This window comes from Erpetoichthys calabaricus, chromosome 5, assembly GCF_900747795.2.
Source record: "Erpetoichthys calabaricus chromosome 5, fErpCal1.3, whole genome shotgun sequence".
In the NCBI taxonomy this organism is placed as follows: Eukaryota; Metazoa; Chordata; class Cladistia; order Polypteriformes; family Polypteridae; genus Erpetoichthys; species Erpetoichthys calabaricus.
Window position 1 is genome coordinate 233465906 of NC_041398.2, and position 27646 is coordinate 233493551.

Sequence of the window (27646 nt, forward strand, 5' to 3'; positions counted from 1 at the left end):
GGCAACAAACGAAAATTCTTGGTCAAGTCAGTCACCCGATTTAAATCCAACTGAGCAGGCCTTCCACCAGCTACTCTAACAACACTAGGGGGCTCCGCCCCCTGCTCGCTTCGCTCGCCAACCCCTGGTGTTGGGAATGACAAAGAGCGTGATGTATGAATGAGATATAGAATAGTGTGACGGTGTAGATGATGCAAATAGAAAGCAAACAATAAAGTGTGTGGCACAGTGTAAAGGTTTATTGGAAAATTTCTTTGTACACGCCGTTTAAGTGTAAAAGGTAATTTCAGGTCAGAACTTGTAAGGTCAATGAAGATGGTCATTATCGTGATCAGAGTCAACTTTGTCAGAGCTTAGAAAGAGTTGTGTCTCTCCAGGAAGTAATGGAATGACTTGGGTATTTATGTTTTCCACATTAATATTTTTTGGACATAATATAGTGCGTTGTGTTAAAAGGGGCATTTGGTCTATGAGGAATTGTAATAATATCTGGGTGAAGTCCATCTGTATTGGTGAGTGTACCATCTCTCAGTTGTAATAAGCAATTGTTATGAACTGGTTCTGGACATCGTATCTTTTTTACTAACTGTATCTTTTGAAAGCAATGCCAATTGTCTGCGTATTTTAAGGTGCACTGAACAATAGCTGAGTGCATGGCATCTGGAAGAATAGCTAATCACTGTTTAAAATCTCCTCCTAATAAAAGTACCTTTCCTCCAAATCGAATATTATTATTCATAAACGTTTGTAGAAGTTTATGAATGGTGTTGAGTAAGTGACTTCATGCCATTGTACATTCATCAATAAACAACATTTTTTGAAGACGGATGTCACGTGCAGTGCCACCGTTAATGTTCATAGTGGATACCGATTTGTAGGATCTAATGCAGTTGATAAAGATTTCACTTTCAGGTACATCGTCAGTTAGAATCTTCTGTAGATATTCAGTATATGAATGTAAAGAAGGCAGTCTAATTTGACCCTTTTGACAACAACGTCTAAATGTATTACTTGTATTGCCAGTTGTTTCTTCAGGGAAGTGAACTGAATGACAATGATTGCAAATGACATTCATTAATCCGAATGAATTTTCCCGGTGTATGTTTTGCTTGTGCCGTTTGAGAGGCGCGTTGTTGCATGTGTAGTATTTGGGACGTGTTGTTTTGGAGCTGTAATCGATTTGCCTGTGCTGTGTGAGAAGCCCGTTGTAGCCTTCCTTGCCGTTAACGTATGTCTGAGACGGGAGGTGTTTCGTTTTGAATCCGTGCCTGTTGCGATGCAGCACTTTGATAGTTTGCGTCATGTGGATCCAGGATGTAGATTTGTGCATATTTGCGTTGTTGATTTGTTTCAGGGTGCACTGTTCCAATGCGATGCAGTATTTGTGCACATATGGGAAAGCAGTATGGGCCATTGCCTTTTGGTGGCCTGATATTTACTAAAAGCAAATGAACTATTGTAGGATCTAACGCAGTTCATAAAGTTTTTACTTTTAGGTACATCGTTAGTTAGAAGCTTTAGTTGAGCTTTGCGTTTTTGGAGTCGAGACATTTTTTCTTTTAGAAATATGGATAAGTAATAAGGAGTATTGCACTCACTGTTAATATGGAGACTTTTCTGCGGTTGAACGGTTAATAGTGCCTTATTGTAATGAGATCCACCTATGCTGCATAGCCGTCTATTTTGTTGTTTCTTTCGTGTTCGTGTGTTTGTTCCTGTTATCATTTCCTTTTCGTTTTGTACCTGTGACCGTGTATTCATGACTTGTTTCTTTCTCAGCATCCGAAATATGGATAAGTAATAAGGAGGGTCGCAGTCACTGTTAATATGTTTCCTTTTCTGCAGTTGAACGGTTAATAGTGCTTTATTGTAAGGAGATCCACCAATGCTGACACCTATGCTGTCTAGTGTGAAGGTGTTGATGTTCACTTTAGAATATGTGGCTTTGGGTGTGACTTCTTATGGATGTGGGTGGGGGGGGGGGGATTGTTGAGGATTGTTGTTGCGCGAGCGTCTTCTTTCTTTTTGTGTTCCTGTGTCTTGTTGAATCCCCCTCTTTGTGTGTGTCCCGTCCCTCGCTTGTAGGGTCTGTGGGGTGGTTTTGTGTTCTTTTTTTTGTGTTCCATGGGCTTGTTGAATCCCCCTCTTGGTGTGTGTCCCGTCCGGTGCCTGTAGGGGGGGGGAGGTGCCTTGCTGTTGTGCGCGAGCCTCTTTTTTTTTTTCGTGTGCAATGTGTTTCGTGCTTTTCCTGCGTTTGACTTTGCGCCTCATTTCTCCTTTTTGTATGTGCTCACTCCTTTTTTCTGTGGTCTTGCCCACCACTCGCGGCCCCTCATCCGCCTTTGTCGCCCTCTTTTCTCCGCCTTTCTCCGACTCTCGCGGACTCTTTTTGCGCCTGCGCCTCTCGCGGCCCCTCATCCGCCTCTCTCGCCCTCTTTTGTCCGCCTTTCTCGGCTCCTCAGCCGACTCTCGCGGACTCTTTTTGCGCCTGCGCAGTACGTCTTTTTGCAGCTACGGCCCATGGCCGGATGTGCCTGCGTCCATCATCCGGTTTAGCATTCTCGGTTAGTAATATGGATTCTACAGAGGAACCATAGAGAGCATCCTGAGCAACTGCATCACTATCTGGTTTGGAAATTGCACGGTCAGGGATAGCAAAGCCCTACAACAGATAGTGAAGACAGCTGAGAAGATCATCGGTGTCTCTCTTCCCTCCATTATGGACATTTACACCACACGCTGCATCCACAAAGCCACCAGCATTGTGAATGATCCAACACACCCTTCACATTCACTGTTTACACTCCTACCATTGAGAAAAAGGTACCAAAGAATTCGGGCCCTCACCTCCAGAATGTGTAACAGTTTCTTCCCCAACACAGTCAGACTCCTGAACACTCATGGACTGGACTGATATCTGATATATGTGTTCTGTTCTACAGTATTACACATGTTTGAACATTTGACTCACATGCACCTTGTTATATATTATGTGTCTTTATGTTATGTGTCGTGGATTCTTTGTTGACCTGTGTTTTATGTAGCACCATGGTCCTGGAGGAACGTTGTTTTGTTTCACTGTATGCTGTACTACTGTATATGGATGAAATGACAATAAATACTCTTGACTTGACTTGACTTGAGAAAACATAAGGGGCCAAATCCCTGAAACAAGCAGGAGCTGAAGATGGCTGCACTAGAGGTCTGGCAGAACATCACCAGAGAAGATCCTCAGCACCTGGTGGTGTCTATGACTTGCAGAGTTCAAGCAGTCATTGGATGCAAAGGATATGTGACAAAGTTCTAAATATGATGACTGCTTTAATTGTTTGATTTGGTGTAGTGCAGAGGAGTGGAGGAGAGGAGTAAGCAAACATTATGGCGGGAACTGTATGTGGGCATAAAGAACAAACCAACAAACAGAGAGGGTGAGGTTTATACTGTAGATGGAGGGATTTAGGATATGGAAATGGAGAAACGATGATCAGCATGTACTTGAATGATTTTAAAAAGAATGGTCCCTTGTGAGATTATTTTGGGGATGTCAGGAAAAAACTGAATCATTTCAAAATTGTAGCATATGCTTCACTGAGCTCTTTCACATTCTACTGTAAAAAGAAACTGAAATGCTACACTAATTGCTAATTTGGGGGTATAGTATATTCTCATGACATGTTATTATAATCTTTCTGCCAGGCCTTGATTATGTGCCCTTTAATCAGCACAAAATCAGTGTTACCTCACTGAAAACTATAAATGAAGATAATGTCCACTACACAAAGAGTTACTTTATGTATTTGAAATCCTTTAACTTCCTGAGTATGTTAAAATATGTATTATTTAAGAAAGTACAGTATTCTTGAAATAATTCTACTTAAAGCAATTTTTCCATTTTCTGGGCAATAAAGACAAATTGAAAATGCTGTAACATTGTAATGAGAATTGACTTAAATTAAAATGAATTTACTTTGTTTCTTAAGCTGCAGTCCAAAAAGCTTAGTCCTTCTGTTTAAGCAGGATGCAGAAGGAAGACGTCTGAGCTCTTGCTGAGGTCTGAAGGCCTGCAGACCAAGAATCAGAGCATCACCTCCATGACCTTATCCGTAACGGTGGCATATTCAGGTAAACCTCAAGGAAAGTGAATTTGGACTTGAAGGAAAAAAATCAATATGTGCCGCATGGTTGAAGGAGATTGGCAGGCATGCCTTAGTTCATGATAATCCCTTAAGAATAAGCCGCATGGGCACAATTCATATTTACAATTATAAAAAAATATTCTTGAAAAAATCAATTCGGGGCCAAATGAAGAGATGGAAAATAATTGTATTATTGATGCAAGAAACACCCAGAGCAATTCATCAACAACTTTATGTAAAAAGTTAATAGTTCCATTTATGTTAAAAGATGAGGTTATTTTCTTGTGTTTAACATACATATTTCTTTGTAGCTTTCCATTTATTTAGTTTCACCTTGGTTTATTAATTTATATGCTAAAAATAAACAAACAGGGACAGCAAGAAATTTGGGGTACCAGCAGGGTAACCCTGTTTAATGGATGGAAAATAAATAACACACGATGGTGTAAAAGACAAAAGGCTCAAGGCACGTTGATAACGTCATGTCTAGGGTTGGCAGACATCCCTTATATATGGAACATGTCCCATATTTGATCATTTTTTCCCCTGTCCTGTACTGACCTTTCAGGGACACCCAAATGTCCCGTATTTAGTTCATTTTCAAATTTCATAATTAACATATATTTTTATTACCTTCTTACGGTACTTCGCTGTAACGTTATAAGTAACTATACTTTCTTTTCTCAGATTCTCTTGATGAAAATAACCCAAATGTAACAAGGAAACAAGTGTTTGCTGCCTGTTTGCAACTTGTTCAGTTGCTATGGTTGGCTGAGGACAGCGACGCTTTTACCGTTTTGCTCTCCAGCCGCGCTGCGGTGCAGTTCTGTATCAGCATTGCAACATACAGTACAGCGGCATCAAAGTGTGTTGTTACTACTTACCATGGCCCACTTTTTTTCTAACTGCCTGTATTAAATAATAATAATATTTCTCTGTTGTCTGAATTAAATAAATACATTCAAATGATTTCACTTTTAAAGAATTTATTTTTAGCTTGTATTAAATAATTTTCAAATGATTTTACTTTTGTTTTCCTCATAACCCATTAAAATCCTTGCTTTATGTTTTTAACTTGTGTCTCTACTTTTAAATAATATATTGGTCTGGGTGTGTAAGGAGCATGTATACATTTATATATATAGTAAGAGAGAGAGATTTTAACACTAGAATTACCAAAGCCTACGAAAAAACCCGTAGATCCGGCCCACCTTAAATCCCATCGCACCTCTCCCTCAGAGTCTTTTGTCCTGTAAATGTGCTGATAAAGACGAGCGGCAAGCAGCCTGCTATTCCATCCCCCCACAGCCGGAGAACGTGCACAAAGTTCTCCCAGCTCATGCCTTGATTATCTGGGAGTGAAGTGCTGGAGTTTTAGAGAGGAAATAATAGATCGTTATTTGGAACAAATGCATTTCATGTGTATTCTGTTTCTACAATATTCTGTGTAAGCACATTTTTAAAACAGAAACGTTTTTCATATTTTAGTAGTAAATGACAAAATTTTGGTATAAACTATATAATGTGTGAAGCCTGAAGTCTAAAGATCAAATAAACACTTTCACAAAAGGTTCAAGAATGATACAACAGCTGGTGGAGGGATGGAATAGCAGGCTGCATGCTGCTTGTCTTTATAGGCACATTTACAGGACAAAAGACGCTGAGGGAAAAGTGCGAAAGGGATTTAAGGTGGGCCGGGTTTTTTTGTAGGCACTGGTAATTCTAGTGTTAAGAGAGTCTCGTATTTCTAATTGCCTGGCAACCCAGAGGTCTTCAATTTTAAGACACGAGTCCAACAGCATAGCTGCACAGTGGTGCAGTGGTAGCGCTGCTGCCTCGCAGTTATGAGGCCTGGGTTCGCTTCCCGGGTCCTCCCTGCGTGGAGTTTGCATGTTCTCCCAGTGTCTGCATGGGTTTCCTCCGGGTGCTCTGGTTTCCTCCCACAGTTCAAAGACATTCAGGTTAGGTGTATTGGTGATTCTAAATTGTCCTAAGTGTGTGCTTGGTGTGTGTGTATGTTTGCACTGCAGTGGGTTGGTGCCCTGCCTGGGGTTTCTTTCCTGCCTTGCTCCCTGTGTTGACTGGGCGCAATTGGCTCCAGCAGATCCCCGTGACCCTGCAGTTAGGATATAGCAAGTTGGATAATGGATGGATGGATGGAGTCCAACAGCGAACACCAACTTCCCTGAGCACAGAATCTGATTTATGCATGAAAAGAAAGACAGTATAACCAACAGCACCTCATCTCAGAGTGGTATTGCTTCCCTTTTGTGAGGCCAGAGCACATCCCCTAAGCATTTCTGCGTGGTAGTATTATATTTCCAAGGTTAGCAAGGGTTAATCGCAAAACCTAATTTTCTTGCTTCTGATTGGTTTAGAGGGCAGAGTGGTGGCTCTGAGGCTAGGGATCTACACTGATAATCGGAAAGGTTGCTGGTTCGAATCCCGTAAACGCCAAAAGTGACTCTATTTTGTTGGGCCCTCGAGCAAGGCCTTTAACCTGCAGTTCCTCCAACCTGGTTATGACGTTAATTTGCATCCAGCCCTGCATGTAGGCCTTCCAACCTGCAGGGAAAAACCTAGGGGTTGGTGGCATAATTGGCACTCCAGGCGTCATCTGAAGTAGAGTGGTGCTGAGGTGTCACCTGATTCATGGCTGCACCCGGGTCCTAATCTGGGATCCTTAGTTGGTTTGTCATGTGGTGGGTGTGACAATGCGCTGTATCAGCGTGTGCTCTTAACCTCTCTCTCTATATAAGAACAGAGGAATTAACTGTCATCGCACCCATAAAGATTGATGCTGTAGCTAAAAGACAGCCATTTTGCCAATGTTGTCAAAGGATCTATTTTACTTCATGCATTGGGACATGTTTAAAAAAAACAAACTCAATTTTGGATAAATACAGATGTTGTTAAGTCAGTGATGAATGAAACAGATAAGGTTTGATTCATAGTGAATAAATAAACTACCACTGAAGTCCTGCCCACACTACTACAATTCCATTTAAAAATACAGACATCAGTCTCTTGTTCACACTATCCCGAAAACGGAGATTTCTGAAAATGCTCTCCAGGGCCATGCATACTGTATTTCTGATAACATCAAACCAGTGTTTCCGTGTAGATGGATGAAAACATACGATTTTGACTCTAATCGTGCTCTGATTGGTTTGTCCTTACTACGTACAGGTAGTCGTCAACTTATGACCTTTGAGTCTTATGATCATTTGACTTATGTAGAAATGGCAGTTTTTCGCCATGGCAGCTCCGTATGCTACGACTCATTCATCTCAATCTCAATTTATTACCTGCAGTGGTTTCAACTCTGTTGTTACATTTTTCTTACGATTACAGGAAAAAAATCAGTTGATCTCAACATAAAAATGAAGGTGATCAAGCAGTTTGAGGGAGGAAAGAAAGTGAATGCGATCACATGTGACTGAAAGTTATTTTATTGTAAGTGGTGTTTACCACACGGGCTGTACTGCTGTACTCTGTGACGCTCCATCAACAAAACATACCTCTTCAGCACTGCAGTGCTTTTTATGTGGGCTTTAATATAATGTGTAAAGCACTACTGTGATAGCCATGGCCGTCTGTCTGTCTGCCTGTCTGCTTGAAACAACTCTACTCCCTCTGGATTGCTTTTGTTCAAACTTGGCACACTTATTCCTCAAGGAAATGTGTCCAGTTAACTTTCATTGCGATGTCTTGAATGTCTTGTGTGCTGTTCACTTTTTTGAAATTTCAAAATCTCGCATTGAGAAGCATTTGTGAACTCCTCTGTGGGAAACATTTTGTGCAACACCAGCTTCAGATTAGTTTATGGCTTCAGTTGTACCTCAAAAATGTAACTCAACTTCAACTAGTATTATTTTTTTTCATAACTTTTCCTTTTACTTGCTCAACAGCCTCTCTTGATGGCAAAACAGTGAAACAGCTACCTACAATCGTGTGTGCTGAAGAAAACACACCTTAAGCAGGACACAGAACAGGGTGGGGCCAGATGTAGGTGGGGTTGGATGGCCGAAAATTACCATATAAGAAAGGTATGGTGTTAGATGTGTTTTTATTAATTCAATTCAGTATGCCACAATTTGATCACAGAGGTCTACAGAAAGTTCCTTGGATTTCATGGTTTAGTTATTGTCCTGACATGCTGTTCTGAACTGTGGAACCTTCTAAAGACAGGTACACATGCGCCTTTCTAAATGATTTCCAATCAGTTCAGTCCAATGAAGGTTTAGACACCTGAAAGAGAGTTAAAGCAAACAGGATGCACCTGTGCACAAGTTGGAGTGACACAGCAAAGGGTCTGAATGCTTTAGTTTGTGATTTTTATTAAAATTGGAAGATCTTTCTGAAAACATATTTTACATTGTTGTTATTGTGTGTAGATTATTGGGCAAAAATAGGAAATGTATCTATTTAAAATTACAGTGATGGTCTGAGTGAGGTGTTATACTTCTTGACACACTTCTTCTGAACGATCCATTTGGCTGAAAGTCCTCAGTGTTGGTGTGTCAACATTGTACTGTTTATATATATATATATATATATACATAGTGAACAAAATAGAGGACAAAAGTTTTGGGGATTCCACGCCGTATATTGACCCCTCTGCTAATAATGACAGAGTAATCATAAAGGACTGGTGAGTGGAGGGTGGCTGTTTATATTTTCGGGATAGGAGGGGAAATGAGGTAGGCAGGAAGGTGTGGTGTGGCCCAGGAAGTAGGAGGAGCTTTAGCTGGTTTTCCCTTCTGAAGACATAGGAAAGAGGGAGAAAAAGCATTAGTGCTGTTCATCAGCTCCTGTCCCAGTGATTTATCTAAAGCTAAGCCCTTAGACTGCTTCCCATGCACACGTGTGTGACACTATATATATATATAGTAGCTGTCTCTCATGGCTCCACCCACGTAGTAGTTAAACAGGACAGTGAGGAGGGCCCTGCCACCCACTCCTGACATCATGCTTCCCCTTTACAGTTCCCAGTACAGACCAGAGTTGCCATTGAGCCGTGGGCTGCGACTCCTCTCAATGATGTCCAGGGTACCCTGTGAGATGAAACACCTCGTTCTGGGAACACCGGTAACACCAACACAATCCTCAGCAACCTTCAGGGTCTTGTCAAAGAAGGTTTCCCACATCACATTAGGATTGGCAGTCGCGCCCAAATCCGCAAGTTCCTCACACAAACTGCGTGCAAACTCATTAGAAACAGCCTGGTCTTGGAGTCTGGCCAAGTCCAGGCTCATTTTCCTAGTAGGTAATAACCTACTGGACCTAAGTTGGATCCTAAGAGTAGCAACAACAAGGCTGTGGTCAGAATTCACAAACTGGGCACTTCTGTAGACCCTGCAGTTTTGCAAGAGCCTCCAGTGTCTGACCACGAGGATCTGATCGATCTCCTTCACCGCACCACCAGTATTGGAGTACCAAGTCCAACAATCCAGTTTTGGGCGCTGGAACCAGGATCTAGAGATTCGCAGCCCCTGACCTTTTTCAAAGTCAAGGAACATGGAGCCACTTTCACCACAGTCACCATACCCATGGGGACCGAGACAATCCTCATAGCCAGCCCTGTCAGTGCCAGTGGCTGCATTGAAGTCATCCATGACCAGAGGAGTGTCACCTCATGGACACCCATCAACCACTGAGCAAAGCTGCGAATAAAATGTCTCCCTTGTTGAGACATCACTCACTGCGGTCAGAGCATACACTGAGACAACAGACAAGGCACTCAGGGAGTGTCGTAATCTAAGTCTCACAACACGCTCGTTGAAAAGAGTGACATCGGACACTGTTTTGTCTTGGTAGAGTAATATATTACTTTACTATCCCCTATTGTATTATTAATATGTACCCTTTGTCAGAATGCCTCAAATCTCACAGACTTACCACTGTTTATAAGGTATTATAGTACAGTAATCCCTCGCTATATCGCGCTTCGCCTTTCGCGGCTTCACTCTATTGCGGATTTTATATGTAAGCATATTTAAATATATATCGCGGATTTTTTGCTGGTTCGCGGATTTCTGCGGACAATGGGTCTTTTAATTTCTCGTACATGCTTCCTCAGTTGGTTTGCCCAGTTGATTTCATACAAGGGACGCTATTGGCAGATGGCTGAGAAGCTACCCAACTTACTTTTCTCTCTCTCTCTTGCGCTGACTTTCTCTGATCCTGATGTAGGGGGATTGAGCAGGGGGGCTGTTCGCACACCTAGACGATATGGACGCTCGTCTAAAAATGCTAAAAAATTATCTTCACGTTGCTACCTTCTGTGCAGCTGCTTCCTGAAGCGACATGCTGCACGGTGCTTCGCATACTTAAAAGCTCTAAGGGCACGTATTGATTTTTGATGTTTGTTTTTCTCTGTCTCTCTCTGTCTCTTTGTCTGCTCCTGACGGAGGGGGTGTGAGCTGCCGCCTTCAACAGCTTTGTGCCGCAGTGCTTCGCATACTTAAAAGCCAAACAGCCCTATTGATTTGTTTGCTTTCCTCTCTATCTTTCTGACAGTCTCTGCTCCTGATGCGCACTCCTTTGAAGAGGAAGATATGTTTGCATTCTTTTAATTGTGAGACTGAACTGTCATCTCTGTCTTGTCATGGAGCACAATTTAAACTTTTGAAAAAGAGACAAATGTTTGCTTGCAGTGTTTGAATAACGTTCCTGTCTCACTACAACCTCCTGTGTTTCTGCGCAAATCTGTGACCCAAGCATGACAATATAAAAATAACCATATAAACATATGGTTTCTACTTCGCAGATTTTCTTATTTCGCTGGTGGCTCTGGAACGCAACCCCCGCGATGCAGGAGGGATTACTGTATATATCTTCTCCCCATCTTCCCTTCTACATCTATAACCTCAGGCAATTAGGTGTAGTAAAAGACAAGCAAGAGTTAAGTTACAATTTAAACAATGTATTATTGATAATATTCATAAATAATAAAAACATGCAAAGTACATTTGAATATTGGCAACCATACAACCTTATTAAATGCTGATGTGTAGTTTCAGGCGGCACATAGACTTGTTAGTTACTTAAAATGTACTCTAGTTAAGGCATCATTTGTGGTCAGCTTTCTTCAGAACAGGCTGCATGCCTGTCTCAGTATGGCTGCCGAGCTGTGCTCTTCATTGTGTTGTCCTTTTCAGTTCATGCATCAGTTTGATAAGAGAGAGAGTTGGTGAGATAAAGCAAGCAAATTTATGGGTTTTCTGTCGAACCCCTACAGCCAATAGGGTGTCATGGTACTTAAAGGCTTCTGATACAAGCCAATTCCAAACAGCTATGCTTCAGACCAATGGGGCAAAGAACATCTTAACACCTGCCATCCCCCAAAACCATATGTTAAGATAAAGCTTGACAGTTAGGCAGTCTGGCTTTGAGTGGGAGTTGAGAGACTTCAGAGAAACATTTACCAAACTTGTTTCAGACACTTTTGTGTTTTGTAAACATGAATGCTTCTCACTAATATAACACTAATATTACATTGCTTTGCCTAAGTTACAAATAAAGACATACAAAATATTTATCAACTTATATGCAAAATCTCACATCACAAGAGACACCATCGGAAGAAGCCAATCCGCTGCAGCAACAGCTGCTCCCCGAGTATGACAGCCATCAGAGTTACCAGACCAATAAAAGGTGTATCCACCTACAGAGATCTGGCCAGTCCCTGGTCTGCACACCTCTGAGAGTGCTGCCACTGAAATGTGGAGTTTACGCAACTCCTCCGACAACATAGGAAGATGATCATTTTGCTGGAGAGACAAGACGTTCCATGCGCCTACCCATTTGCGCCATCTCAAATTGGGACCCGAGTGCTGCCGTGCAGTGGGTGATGCCTCAGCACCACACCAGTTCTGACCCCCAACAGACCTAACCCTATTGGTTCTCCAACGGTTTCGACTCTTCCAGGGATGGGGCTTCTGAGGACTTTCCCTCATCTCTTTCATGATGCAAGCAGCCTTCCTATTGGTGGCTGCAGCAGAGCTACTCCTGCGGAGAGCTGAAGGAGTCCTTTCTGTCGTCTTGGAGCTGTGTGAAGCTTGTTTATGGTGGCTGGAGTGCCAATCCTGCCACCAACCCCCATGATTTCCCTGCAAGTTGGAGGACCGCTTGCAGGGCCGGATGCAGTTGAATGCCATGCCCAGGACATATATCTCTGCATAAATTACTATAACATGTCCCCTTATCTGGATCCCTACATCAACAAAGAATATCCATCCATCCATTTTCCAACCCGCTGAATCTGAACACAGGGTCATTGGGGTCTGTTGGAGCCAATCCCAGCCAACACAGGGTGCAAGGCAGGAACCAATCCTAGGCAGGGTGCCAAATCACCGCAGTCAACAAAGAATATATCTTCCAAAATCAATCTTGTTTATCCACAGTTTATCTAGTACACGGGTAGGCAATGTCGGTCCTGGAGAGCCACAGTGGCTGCAGGTTTGTTCCAACCCACCTTCTTAATGAGAAGCCAATTATTGCTGATGAAGCCCTTATTGCTTAAGTGACATTTTGATTCTTCATTTTAGTGGTCTTGCTCATTAAGGGTCCCCAACCTTAATTGCTTATGACAATCTTAAACAGTTGCGTTCACTGTTTCAATGGCTCTTTATTAGCAATAAGAAGTAAATGACAAAGCAGCCAGCAGTTCTCCATCTAGCTTGTTTCCATTTATATCTTTGTGTGTGAGTTCTTTCTGCATGGTTTGATTTAATAAAACACTTAATAGAAAAATGTGACAGACTAAAAATGATCTGTTTAAGGCTTCAAATCATTTGGATGATATCTTTGGAAAGGAAAAAATCTACGATACAAGAACCTTGCATTGCAGACTAACAAGCAATAAAATTTAAAAAGGTCTGAGACTGGCAAGGATTGGTTTCTAATTAAGCAACTGAGTTGGAATGAAAACCTGCAGCCACTGCGGCTCTCCAGGACCGACATTGCTCACCTCTGGTCTAATACAGGGGTCTTCAATCACGGTCCTGGAGGGCCACAGTGGCTATGGGTTTTCATTCCAGCCAGTGTCCTAATTAGAATAATGATAGTTTGATAGTTAGTGTTTAACTCTATGCCTTGTTAGTGCTTTCATTCTTCAAATACAAATTGTAGTTACTTTGTAGATCAGAGGTCCTCAATTACAGTCCTGGAGGAATGCTATGGCTGTTGGTGTTCACTTTAACCAATTTCTTAATTCGAACCCTTTTATTTACTACTAAAGCAATACATTTTTTGGGCGAAATTTTAGTTCTCTTGCTTGTTACCATTCAGAACCCATAATTGGCTATTTTAGATTTTAGCAGCTGCATTTAAGTTTTAATTCTTGCCTGTTTTCTTAATGTTTTCCTGCTTATCGTCGCACTTTTTTTCTCTCTTTCTCTAGCTCAGCGTGTGCATTCGCGCCTGTGCCTCTCGCTTTAGAAACCTCCCTGAAGTATACATTCTCCTTTAATGAAATGAACGCTTGTTTCCCAGAATCTTTTGCATACATACTGCTGATTTTTATTTGTTTACTTTGAGTTCCTGCTGATTACATTAGCATTTGTTGATTATTTCATATAATGAATTATTTGTCAAATATTTCTATTGATTTTATTTGAAGCAAATAACATCCATATAATCAAGTCAAACTTAACAAACCAAAATTCATCCTTCATCTAAGAGAAATAGTGGAGAGCCAACAACCAGAGTGAATCTTTAAAAGCAACAAGGAATGAAGAGTATCTTTTACCCCGATAGAGATGCCTATTCTAAAATGTTATTGATTAGATCCTGCTGCACTTTAAAAAAGTTTTGTACAGATCCTCTAAGCAAGAATTACAGTTTTTCCAATTTCAAATACAGTTAGGTCCATAAATATTTGGACAGAGACAACTTTTTTCTAATTTTGGTTCTGTACATTACCACAATGAATTTTAAATGAAACAACTCCGATGCAGTTGAAGTGCAGACTTTCAGCTTTAATTCAGTGGGGTGAACAAAACGATTACATAAAAATGTGAGGCAACTAAAGCATTTATTTAACACAATCCCTTCATTTCAGGGGCTCAAAAGTAATTGGACAAATGAAATAACTGGAGCGGCACGGAGGCGCAGTGGGTAGCGCTGCTGCCTCACAGTTGGGAGATCTGGGGACCTGGGTTCGCTTCCCGGGTCCTCCCTGCGTGGAGTTTGCATGTTCTCCCCGTGTCCACGTGGGTTTCCTCCGGGCGCTCCGGTTTCCTCTCACAGTCCAAAAACATGCAGGTTAGGTGGATTGGCCCTAGTGGGTGCTTGGTGTGTGGGTGTGTTTGTGTGTGTCCTGCGGTGGGTTGGCACCCTGCCCGGGATTGGTTCCTGCCTTGTGCCCTGTGTTGGCTGGGATTGGCTCCAGCAGACCCCCGTGACCCTGTGTTTGGATTCAGCGGGTTGAAAAATGGATGGATGGATGGAAATAACTGGAAATAAAATGTTAATTTCTAATACTTGGTTGAAAACCCTTTGCTGGCAATGACAGCCTGAAGTCTTGAACTCCTGGACATCACCAGTTGCTGGGTTTCCTCCTTTTTAATGCTCTGCCAGGCCTTTACTGCAGTGGCTTTCAGTTGCTGTTTGTTTGTGGGCCTTTCTGTCTGAAGTTTAGTCTTCAACAAGTGAAATGCATGCTCAGTTGGGTTAAGATCAGGTGACTGACTTGGCCATTCAAGAATTTTCCACTTCTTTGCTTTAATAAACTCCTGGGTTGCTTTGGCTGTATGTTTTGGGTCATTGTCCATCTGTATCATGAAACGCCGCCCAATCAATTTGACTGCTGGATTTAGCTGGATTCGAGCAGACAGTATGTCTCTGAACACCTCAGAATTCATTCGGCTGCTTCTGTCCTGTGTCACATCATCAATAAACACGAGTGTCCTAGTGCCACTGGCAGCCATGCACGCCCAAACCATCACACTGCCTCCACTGTGTTTTACAGATGATGTGCTATGCTTTGGATAATGAGCTGTTCCACGCCTTCTCCATACTTTTTTCTTGCCATCATTCTGGTAGAGGTTGATCTTGGTTTCATCTGTCCAAAGAATGTTTTTCCAGAACTGTACTGGCTTTTTTAGATGTTCTTTAGCAAAGTCCAGTCTAGCCTTTCTATTCTTGAGGCTTATGAGTGGATTGCACCTTGCAGTGCACCCTCTGTATTTACTTTCATGCAGCCTTCTCTTTATGGTAGACTTGGATATCAATACGCTTACCCCCTGGAGAGTGTTGTTCACTTGGTTGGCTGTTGTGAAGGGGTTTCTCTTGACCATGGAAATGATTCTGCGATCATTCAACACTGTTGTCTTCCATGGACGTCCAGGTCTTTTTGCGTTGCTGAGTTCACCAGTGCTTGCTTTCTTTCTCAGGATGTACCAAACTGTAGATTTTGCCACTCGTAATATTGTAGCAATTTCTCGGATGGGTTTTTTCTGTTTTTGCAGATTAAGGATGGCTTCTTTCACCTGCATGGAGAGCTCCTTTGACCGCATGTTGTCTGTTCACAGCAAAATTTTCCACATGCAAGCACCACACCTCAAATCAACTCCAGGCCTTTTATCTGCTTAATTGATAATGACATAACGACGGACTTGCCCACACCTGCCCATGAAATACCCTTTGAGTCAACTGTCCAATTACATTTGAGCCCCGGAAATGAAGGGATTGTGTTAAATAAATGCATTAGTTGCCTCACATTTTTATGCAATCGTTTTGTTCACCCCATTGAATTAAAGCTGAAAGTCTGCACTTCAACTGCACCTGAGTTGTTAATTTAAAATTCATTGTGGTAATGTACAGAACCAAAATTAGAAAAAAGTTGTCTCTGTCCAAATATTTATGGACCTAACTGTAAATTGTCCACAAAAATTAAAAGCACATTTTATAATCCGAGTATAGCATCACATCAATGAAACTTGTGGGATATTAATCTAGTCAGTTAAGTAGCAGAGAGGGTTGTTCATCAGTTTCAGCTGCTTTTGTGTTAATGAAATTAACAACAGAGGGGCAACAATGAGATGACCCCCTCAAACTGTAACAAAAAAGGGGGCGTGAATGTTGCCATATGTGGCGTAATTTTGCTATTCATAGGGAAATTTTAAACTTGTAGTAGTCTATTGGCAGCAAATAATATAGGAATCAATTTTATTAGGGTTTGAAAAAAACCCTACGGGGGCGCAATTAAAACTGTTATGAAAACACGGGTCGCAAATACTTAAAGGTTGAGAAATGCTGGTTTAACAGGTGGAGGCCACTGACATTTATCCCTCCTCATCTGTTTTGTCACTAGTTTCGCATTTGACAGCGGTCAGTGTCCCTACTGATAGCATGAGGCCATACCTGGACCCTACAGAGATGGCACAGGTAGTCCAGCTTCTCCAGGATGGTAGGCACATCAACACGTGCCATTGCCAGAAGGTTTGCTGCGTCTCCCAGTACAGTGTCAAGGGAATGGAGGAGATTCCAAGAGACAGGCAGTTACTCTAGGAGAGCTGGACAGGGACCCTCATAGAAGGTCCTTAACCCATTAGCAGGACCCACTGGTATCTGCTCCTTTGGGCAAGGAGGAACAGGATGAGCACTGCCAGAGCCTACAAAATGACCTCCAGCAGGCTGGCCACTGGTGTGAATGTCTCCGACCAAACAATAACAAACTGACTTCATGAGGGTGGCCTGAGGGCCCGACATTCCTCTAGTAGGCCCTGTGCTCACTGCCCAGCACTGTGGAGCTCAATTGGCATTTGCCATAGAATACCAGAATTGGCAGGTCCACCACTGGTGCCCTGTGCTTTTCACAGATGAGAGCAGGTTCACCCTGAGCACATGTGACAGACGTGAAAGGGTCTGGAGAAGCCGTGGAGAACGTTATGCTGTCTGTAACATCATTCAGCATGAGCGGTTTGGTGGTGAGTCAGTGATGGTCTGGATAGACATATCTATGGAGGGACACACAGACCTCTACAGGCTAGACAACGGCACCTTGACTGCCATTAGGTATCGGGATGAAATCCTTGGACCCATTGTCAGATCCTGTGCTGGTGCAGAGGGTCCTGGGTTCCTCCTGGTACACAACAACGCCTGGACTCATGTGGCGAGAGTACGTAGGCAGTTCCTGGAGGATGAATGAATTGATACCACTGACTGGCCCCCACACTCACTCGTTTGACCTCAATCCAATAGAACATCACTGGGTTATTATTTTTCAGTTCATCTGTCACCTCAGCCTGTCCAGGAGCTCAGTGATGCCCTGGTCCAGATCTGGGAGGAGATCCCCCAGGACACCATCCATCATCTCATTAGGAGCATAAATAACATGTTGTCAGGCATGCATACAAGCACCTGGGGGGCCATACAAACTACTGAGTACAATTTGGAGTTGCTGCAATGAAATTTTGGCAAAATGGACTAGCCTGCCTGCCGCATCATTTTTTCCCCTTTGATATTTGGGGTGTCTTTGAATTTAGCCCTCTGTAGGTTGATCATTTTCATTTCCATCAACCAATGTACCATACTTTCATTCCTAACACATTACCCAGTCTATATCAGTACAGATATCCAGCAGGATTTTTTTTCCCATTGAGATCTGATGTGTTCCTTTAATTTTTTTGAGCACTTTAGTATATACTGTAACATCAGTTACACACAGACTTAAAAGAGGTGGGATGGGATTCTTCCAATTGAGCAAGATAATTCTACATGATAGTATGGAGGTAAAGGCAAATCCAGTTTGTTTGTCCTTCTCCACTTTAAGCCCATCTAGGTGTCCATGAACACAGCTGTTAATGGGTTAGAAGGGATTGCGACACCAAGGCTGTCTGACAGGCATTCAAAGATTTTTGTCCAAAATGATGTTAATTGGGTCCACGCCTAAAACATGCGTCTCAGTGAGGCTGGAGCTAGTTTGCAACGTTCACATTTAATTTCAAATATCTGTTATAAAACTGTAAATTTACCAGGTACATGAATATTAAGAATCCTCTGTCCCAACAGACAGAATTACAGAGCAGAGCAGATGTTAAAATCCAGCAGCCAATGTGTGTGGAACTCTTGTCAAGTGAAACAAATGAGCCTGACTGTCTTTTTTGTTCCTTTGGGAGGAAGTGCACAGTTAGAAGCAGAATATATTCTGACATGATTTACCAATGCACCACTTTATGAATTGATTATAACTTTTAAAACTGTATATGTCTTATTTATTTATTTTTTTCCATTTGTTTTGCATATTACTTCGATCAGAATGACACAATGATGCAGTATTTAATACAAATCCTGAGCCTGGCTTTGGATCTGTGATGTGTTTTCGGTTTCTTCCTGTGGTTTTCTCCGCCTCACAGATTTTTCCGAGTCTCTCAAAGACTAACTTTTGAGTTTTCATTGCAATCACAGTAAAACAGAACTACTCTGCTAGTCACTATTTTTATCTTTCCACCTTCAATGTTTTATTGGTTTATATTAATGTACTGTATGTGTGTAGTTGGGTGGCGCAGTGGTAGCGCTGCTGCCTCGCAGTAAGGAGACCTGGGTTTGCTTCCCGGGTCCTCCCTGCGTGGAGTTTGCATATTCTGTGTCAGTGTGGGTTTCCTCCCACAATTCAAAGACATGCAGGTTAGGTGGATTGGCGATTCTAAATTGGCCCTAGTGTGTGCTTGGTGTGTGTGTGTGTGTGTCCTGTGGTGGGCTGGCACCCTGCCCGGGATTGGTTCCTGCCTTACGCCATGTGTTGACTGGGATTGGCTCCAGCAGACCCCTGTGACCATGTAATTAGGATATAGCGGGTTGGATAATGGATGGATGTGTGTAGTTTAAAATGTAGAGCATGTGTTGAATCTGTTGAAGATTTTGCTTTTATTATATTGTATGCACTATTCAGGGGACACACCAAAATTTCATTGTACATCTGTGTAATGACAAAAAAGGCATTCTATTCTATTCATGTCTCTACTCCATTGGGCCCTTGAGCAAGGCCCTTAACCTGCAATTGCTCCGTCCTGGGTATGATGTTAATCTGTATCCAGCCCTGCATGTAGACCCTCCAACCTGCAGGGAAAAACCTGGGGGTTGGTGGCAGAATTGGCACTCCAACCACCGTAGAAAGCCTCATACTGTTCCAGTGTGGTGCTGAGGTGTCACCTGCTACACTCGGGTCCCAATCCAGGTGGTTCATCATGTGGTGGGTGCAGCAACGAACTATCGGTGCATGTTCCCAAACTCTTTATACGTATCCAGGACAATCATCATATACGTCCCTGGCTCTACTTTCTGTCTCATGCACCTCCAGACCTCTTGACGTGGTATTCTATCATAGGCCTCCTGCAAATCAATAAACACCATATGCAGACCTGTTTTCTTTTTTTCTCTCTTTGCTTCTCCATGAGCTGTGTCAATACAAAGACTCCATCAGTTGTTCCTCTCTCTGGCATTAATACAAACTGTTCCTCCCATAGGCGGCACGGTGGCGCAGTGGGTAGTGCTGCTGCCTCGCAGTTGGGAGACCTGGGGACCTGGGTTCGCTTCCCGGGTCCTCCCTGTGTGGAATTTGCATGTTCTCCCCGTGTCTGCGTGGGTTTCCTCCGGGCGCTCCGGTTTCCTCCCACAGTCCAAAGACATGCAGGTTAGGTGGATTGGCGATTCTAAATTGGCCCTAGTATGTGCTTGGTGTGTGGGTGTGTTTGTGTGTGTCCTGCGGTGGGTTGGCACCCTGCCCAGGATTGGTTCCTGCCTTGTGCCCTGTGTTGGCTGGGATTGGCTCCAGCAGACCCCCGTGACCCTGTGTTCGGATTCAGCGGGTTGGAAAATGGATGGATGGATGTTCCTCCCATATGGTGGTCTCATCCTTGAGCCTTCTCTCTATAAGGAAAAACCAGGGTGTTGGTGGCAGGACTATCTCTCCAGCCACCATACAAAAACCTCACACTGTTCTATTCCATCTGAACTAGTGTGATGCTGAGGTGTCACCCATTGCATGGCTGCACTTGAGTCCTAATCTGGGATCTTGAGGTGGTTTGTCATGTGGTATGTGCTCCTAACCTCTCCTCTCCTCTCTATTCTATTCTATTCTATTCTATTCTATTCTATTCTATTAATGTGTGATTCTAAATTGGCCTCAGTTAGACAGACTGGCAGTTTATCCATCTTTGTTTTCTGCCTTGTGCCCAGTGCTGCCATAATAGACTTTAGCTTCCTGTAACCCTAAACAGGATTAAGCAGCATTATGAATGTGTGTGCAGTGTGTATCATTCAGTTCATGATCAGAATCAGAGCATCTTGGAAGAAACCCTCAGTGATATTTTTGATTACAGTTATTAATAAACACTCAAGCTGTGCTTGTCTGGTAAGACTCCAGGACTGAAAGAGGTTGTGCTTGAGGCATCTTTTCACTGTGGTTTACAGTGCTGATATTTTAGTAAAGTGTTATTCTGTAGCCTAAAGGACAACTCAGTAGTCTAAGAATAGGATAAATGAAGGTTTCATGTTCAGTATATACAGTGCCTTCAGACTCTTCACCTTTTAAAATATTTTGTTATGTTGGAGCCTTTTGTTAAAATCATTTAATTCCCTTTGCTATGACGTTTCCATTCTATTGATCATTGTTGAGATGGCTGCAATCCATGAGTGGTCAATTCAATTGATTGGACATGATTGGACACCTGTCTGCAGAACGTCCCACAGCTGATAATGTGGATCAGAGCGAAAAAGCAAGCAAAAAGGTGGAACGAAATTGATTGCTGAGCTTTAATACAGGGTTGTGCTGAGGCGCCAATCTGAGGAAGGCTACAAAAAATGTTTGCAGGCCCTCAGGAGCCTGCATAATTCTTAAATAAAAGAAGACTGGAAAAACAACATTTCTTCCTGGAGGTGGCTACCCGTCCAAATTGAGCAATCGAGGGAGAAGGGCGTTGATATGACAGATGGCCAAGAACCCAATGATCACTCTGGATGAGATCCAGAGAACCTATGTGGAGACGGAAGGACAATCACCACCGCAGCTCTCCACTAAACCGGGCTTTATGACAGAGTGACCAGACGACACATGAAAGCCCTCTTGGAGCACCTAAAGTACTTTGAGGAAGATTCTTTGGCCTGATGAAATCAAGATTGAACTGTTTGGCTGCCAATTTTAAGCATCATGTCTAGTGGAAAACAGGCTCATCCCCTGTGCAAGACCATTCTAATGGTGAAGTATGGTGGTGGCAGTATCACACTTTGGAGTTGTTTTTCAGTGACAGACTAGCCAGGGTTCAGGGAAAGTTGAGCAGAGTAAAGTACAGAGATATATCTTAATATAAACCTGTTCCAGATTGCTATGGACCTCAGTCTGGACTGAAGGTTGTAGTGGACATCCTGAGTATGGAGAGAGTATTTGCAAGACCATTTCAACCCCCGGACCGACAGAGAACAGCCCCCTTGGATTGTAGCGGGACCACAGGCTGTATGCATGGAAGCTCAGCCCTGCTGGGGCCTGTGGCCACCACCAGGGGGTGCCTGGAATTTTACAGGGCCCTATTTGGCAGCACTTCCACCACACCTGGAAGTGGTGCCGGAAGAAGCTCATTGGACACCTGGACTCCTTTAGGGTGCCGTGTAAAAGGAGCCAGTCATCACCACTCAATGGCTGGAGTTGGGAGGAAGTGGACAAAGTTCTTAACTCTTTTAGGGCAGATGTCGACTTTTGTCAACACAAGGGGTTGAGGATGGATATCAGGGGCAGAAGGCGAAAGAAAGCTGTAAATGCTGATAAAACTCACCATTACGTTATAGGTAGACCCTCTTAGCTCGGAGGACTGTTAGACTCATTGACTTGATGTTTAAAACCCTGCATGGGCGTGAGTAGCGTAGAGCAGGCAACGTCTAGAATGGCATCAACATCGAGCAAGAGAGCAGAAACAAATGCACAAAGCAAAATACTCTGCATATTATTTATTTCTTTATTTATTTTTTGCGTATTATTGCTGAATCGGACACTAACTTACCCAACTCTGATTTTGATACAAGTGATCTAAAGATTGAAAATGAAAGTCAGGTGCCTGCATAAGCTGATCGTAGTGCTTGACACGCTCGTGCAGCTGACGTGCCAACGAAAATGTTCGCCCTGGGAGGGCTACACAGACATCGATCTATGGGAGACAAGCTGGCAACTGGACTTCACCAAACGACGCGGCCAGCTGGTGGACACTATGGATTAGCAGCCACTCGACTACTTCAAGCTGTCATTTACCTGGAAGTGCTTTCAGCTTATGAGTGATGGGACAAACACATATGTAATAGGTATGCGAATATGTCTACTGTAGGGGGGCTCCTGGAACATAAAACAGAGCGACATTTATCATAAATAAGTATTTTATGTTGATTTCAGCTCTAGGACAAAAGGAAAAAAAAATAATTAGCCCTAAAAGAGTTAAGGAGGAGTGGAGACGGAAGGACTGACGGCAAAAGGGACTGTGTTGTACTCTAGTGCCTTGTGTACTTTGAAGGCAACGGTGTTAATAAACCGTGTGCTGTGTGGACTAAAACTTGTGTCGTGCCTGTCTGTGTCGGGGTTAGGGTGGCTAGCTTCACAAGGTTCACCTTCCAACAGAACAGTGACCCCTAAGCACAAAGCAAGGACAGCACAGGAGTGGCTTGGGGACAACTCTGGGAATGTTCTCGAGTGGCCCCACTTGTGATCAGAATTGAGCACAATTGAACTTTTCTGCAGGGACCTAAACAATAGCTGTCCACTGACAGTCTCAGTGCTTGAGGGGATCTGCAGAGGAGAATGGCAGAAAATCTCTAAATCCAGACGTGTAAAGCTTGTCACATCAAATCTAACAAGACTCCAGGCTGGAATCACTGCCAAAGAGTAAAGGGCCTGAATATTTGCCTCAATAGGATATTTAAGTTTTTTATTGCTAATAAATTTGCAAAAATTTCTAAAATTCTGCATTTCCTTTGTTATTCTGGGATATGGAGTGTTGGTTGAAAAGGGGGGAAAATGAATTTAGATGATTTTAGCACACCACCTATGAACGGGTGACCCCATTACACTTCTCTACCTGTAAGGTTGAGGCAAAATAATCAGAAAGGCCAACACCCTCACCGTACTTCGTCCTTTCTAGTCCTCTACAAGATACTCCTTGATGTTATACAAAAACAACAAGAAAGCTAATTTAATGTTTCATCTGCTATGAGAAAGATGCAGACAAAGACCAGAAAATACATAATCAAAAAAAAAAAAAAATTTCTGCCGGTGTTTTCTTCTAGGGGACACCAGCTCCCTGGTTGGAATAAGTTCTTTTGCAATTGCAGCATCTTAACTAACCCGAAACTATATAGATATAATATAAAAAGGCGATACCTCTCAAATAGATTTGACTTGATGTTATTTTGGTCGACATGATGTTTTTTTGGTCGACTTGATGTTTTTTGGAAGAAATAAGTGACTAGGACTAGCGAGCTTTGTTGTGCTGAATGGCCTGTTCTCGTCTAGAATGTTCTAATGTTCTAATGTTCATAGTGATACAGGGGTAAGAAATCATATAAGTGAAAATAACTTAGCTTTGTTCAATGACGATGTACGTGGCATAACAGACGAACGCCAATGGCAAGACAATTACCGAAGTGAGAGTTGGATGTACAGTCATATGAAAAAGTTTGGGAACCCCTCTTAATTCTTTGGATTTTTGTTTATTATTGGCTGAGCTTTCAAATTAGCAACTTCTTTTTAATATATGACATGCCTTATGGAAACAGTTGTATTTCAGAAGTGACATTAAGTTTATTGGATTTATAGAAAATATGCAATATGCATCATAAGAAAATTAGACAGGAGCATAAATGTGGGCACCCCAACAGAGTTATGACATCAATACTTAGTTGAGCCTCCTTTTGCTAATCTAACAGCCTCTAGACGCTGTCCTCCTATAGCCTTTGATGAGTGTCTGATTCTGGATGGAGGTATTTTTGACCATTCTTCAATACAAAATCTCTCCAGTTCAGTTAAATTTGATGGCTGCCGAGCACGGACAGCCTGCTTCAAATCATCCCATAGATCTTCAATGATATTCAAGTCAGGGGACCGTGACGGCCATTCCAGAACATTGTACTTCTCCCTCTGCGTGAATGACTTTGTAGATTTCGAACTGAGTTTTGGGTCATTGTCTTGTTGGAATATCCAGCCCCTGCGTAACTTCAACTTTGTGACTGATGCTTGAACATTATCCTGAAGAATTTGTTGATATTGGGTTGAATTCTTCTGACCCTCAACTTTAACAAGGGCCCCAGTCCCTGAACTAGCCACACAGCTCCACAGCATGATGGAAGCTCCACCAAATTTGACAGTAGGTAGCAGGTGTTTTCTTGGAATGTGGTGTTCTTCTTCCACCATGCAAAGAACTTTTTGTTCTGACCAGATAACTCAATTTGTGTCTCATCAGTCCAAAGCACTTTGTTCCAAAATGAATCTGGCTTGTCTAAATGAGAATTTGCATACAACAAGCGACTGTTTGTGGCGTGAGTGCAGAAAGGGCTTCTTTCTCATTACCCTTCCATACAGATGTTCTTTGTGCAAATTGCGCTGAATTGTAGAACGATGTACAGATACACCATCTGCAGCAAGATGTTCTTGCAGGTCTTTGGAGGTGATCTGTGGGGTTGTCAGTAACCATTCTCACAATCCTGAGCATATGCCGCTGCTGTATTTTTCTTGGCCTGCCAGACCTGCTGGGTTTAACAGCAACTGTGCCTGTGGCCTTCCATTTCCTGATGACATTCCTTACAGTTGAAACTGACAACTTAAACCTCTGAGATAGCTTTTTGTAGCCTTCCCGTAAACCATGAGACTCAACAATCTTTGTTTTCAGATCTTTTGAGAGTTGCGTTGAGGATCCCATGCTGTCACTCTTCAGAGGAGAGTCAAAGGGAAGCACAACTTGCAATTGACCACCTTAAATACCTTTATATCTCATGATTGGACACACCTGTCTATGAAGTTCAAGGCTTAACGAGCTCATCCAACCACATTGGTGTTGTAAGTAATCAGCACTGAGCAGTGACAGGCATTCAAATCAGCAAAATTACAAGGGGACCCACATTTTTGCACAGCTAGTTTTTCACATTTGATTTAATTTCATACAACTAAATACTGCATCACTAAAAATCTTTGCTCAGAAAACACCCCCAGTACTCAGATGCTCCTAAGAAATGAAAGACATACCGCTGTTATCTTTTTTGTTGAAAGTAGAGTCAATTATTATGCAGGCTGACAGGGGTTAATCAAACTTTTCATATGACTGTATACAGTCTGCCATTTTCGTTGCTGCGCTGGAAGGGCTTTCACGATCGGATGACATTATCTCCCATCCGTCCGGGCTTCCCGGTGTGCTGGGCAATGTTCCAAGGCTTTATACTCTTTCTCCATTTGCAGCCCCTCACTTAGTTAAATCATGCCATTTCAAATAAGGCAAAGAGAGGATTCAATTTCATGCACACAGAAATAGTACAATGCCCATTTTCGTAGTTTCCCTTTCTCTCTTTAAATGCTTGCCTAGCAGTTCTAAATGCTGAGCCCCTCTGTGCTAAACATGTGAGTGGATTTATAAAATATTTTTTGTACAGAGCACAGTGACATTAAACTTATATTCGTATTACACCCGGACACCCACAAAACCATTAACAGCAAATCACTGTAATTCCTTAGCTTGGATAATTTTACAAACAATTTTGGTAAACTGAGTAAAGAGATAAACGGTCCGGTTTAGATGGTGGATATAAAATATGAGAAGCTGGCAAATCTGTGAAAGTGTCTGTACTCGACATTATCCCCAACACAAAACCGGAATCACCTCACCGCATTCAACATTGAGGAGCACCTGTTTGCTGCCGCCTGAGAAGGGGGCACACTGGATGCATTGCCTGAGGTGACCACCTTGCCCTCTGCAAGTTTTTGCCAATATGGTGTGTGAAGCCCAGGCGTGTAGCCTCCCTAACCCCAGATATAGACAGGCAGGACACAGGTTCAGCACACAGCACCTGGTTCATTTATAATAAAAGTGCACAAATCACCAACACCGCAACACACAGTTCAGTCCCTTTTTTGCCGCCAGTTCATCCACCTCCAACTCCTCCTCAGGCTTTGTCTTCTTCCTCCCGACTCTGGCCATTTAATGGAGTGAGGTGGCTCCTCTTATTCAGGTGTGTTCCAGGTGGCTCATCAGTATTACCTGGAATCACTCCCAGGTGTGCTGGAGGTCCTCTATAGGGTTGTGGAACCCAACAGGGCTTCACCAAACTCCAGCTCCTGACATGCCCTGTGGGAATCCATGGTGCCACAGCCACCCAGGAGGGCTGCCTTCTAGTGTCCCAGGGGAGGTATTAACCTTCCCAATGCCCTCTCCCCTGGTCCTTCCACTCTGTTGGAGTCCCAGCTAGGTAGTGGCCGTGGTTGCCCATCATAGGCGATTGGCCAGTCCTTCGTCAATTAGGGAAATTGCCAATTCTGTTTTTTTTGGAGTGAATCTGTAAGTTCCCCCTAGCTGTCTTTTGTTCCTTTTTGTTCTTTTTGTTCTACCGTAAAAGGGCTTCTGGTGGCGCCCAAAAATGGTGTCCATATCAACTGCTGTGGGAACAATCACGGTAAGGGATGTTGTTAAGCGCTGCCCCATTTTCCCATATTGGATCAACGTAACAAAACGATAACAAAAGGAGAGAAAAGAAAAAAAATGCATGGTGTGGCAATGGTACACTGTAACTTAACAAAATGTGGAAAAGATCAAGGGGTTTGAATACTTTCTGACTCCACTCTATGTAGCTCAAAGTGCTTTCCAAAATGATTTTAAGAATTACAAAGGATAACTAAAGTAAAAATAATGCAAATATACTAAATAAAATAAATAAAAGCTTCTTCTTCTTCTTTCGGCTGCTCCCGTTAGGGGTCACCACAGCGGATCATCTTCTTCCATATCTTTCTGTCCTCCCCATCTTGTTCTGTCACACCCATCACCTGCATGTCCTCTCTCACCACATCCATAAACCTTTTCTTAGGCCTTCCTCTGTTCCTCTTGCCTGGCAGCTCTATCCTTAACATCCTTCTCCCAATATACTCAGCATCTCTCCTCTGCACATGTCCTAACCAACACAATCTCGCCTCTCTGACTTTGTCTCCCAACCGTCCAAGTTGAGCTGACCCTCTAATGTCCTCATTTCTAATCCTGTCCATCCTCGTCACACCCAATGCAAATCTTAGCATCTTTAATTCTGCCACCTCCAGCTCTGTCTCCTGTCTCCTGCTTTCTGGTCATTGTCATCGTCTCCAGCCCATATAATAAAATAACAATGGGAGGTCGAGCTTTTAGTTACAGGGCCTCTAAACTGTGGACTGGTCTGCCTGCTACTATAAGAGATGCCACTTCGGTCTCAGCTTTTAAATCCCGGCTGAAGACTCACTACTTCAGTTTAGCATATCCTGACTAGAGCTGCTGATTAACTGTACAGACTGCATCTCTGTT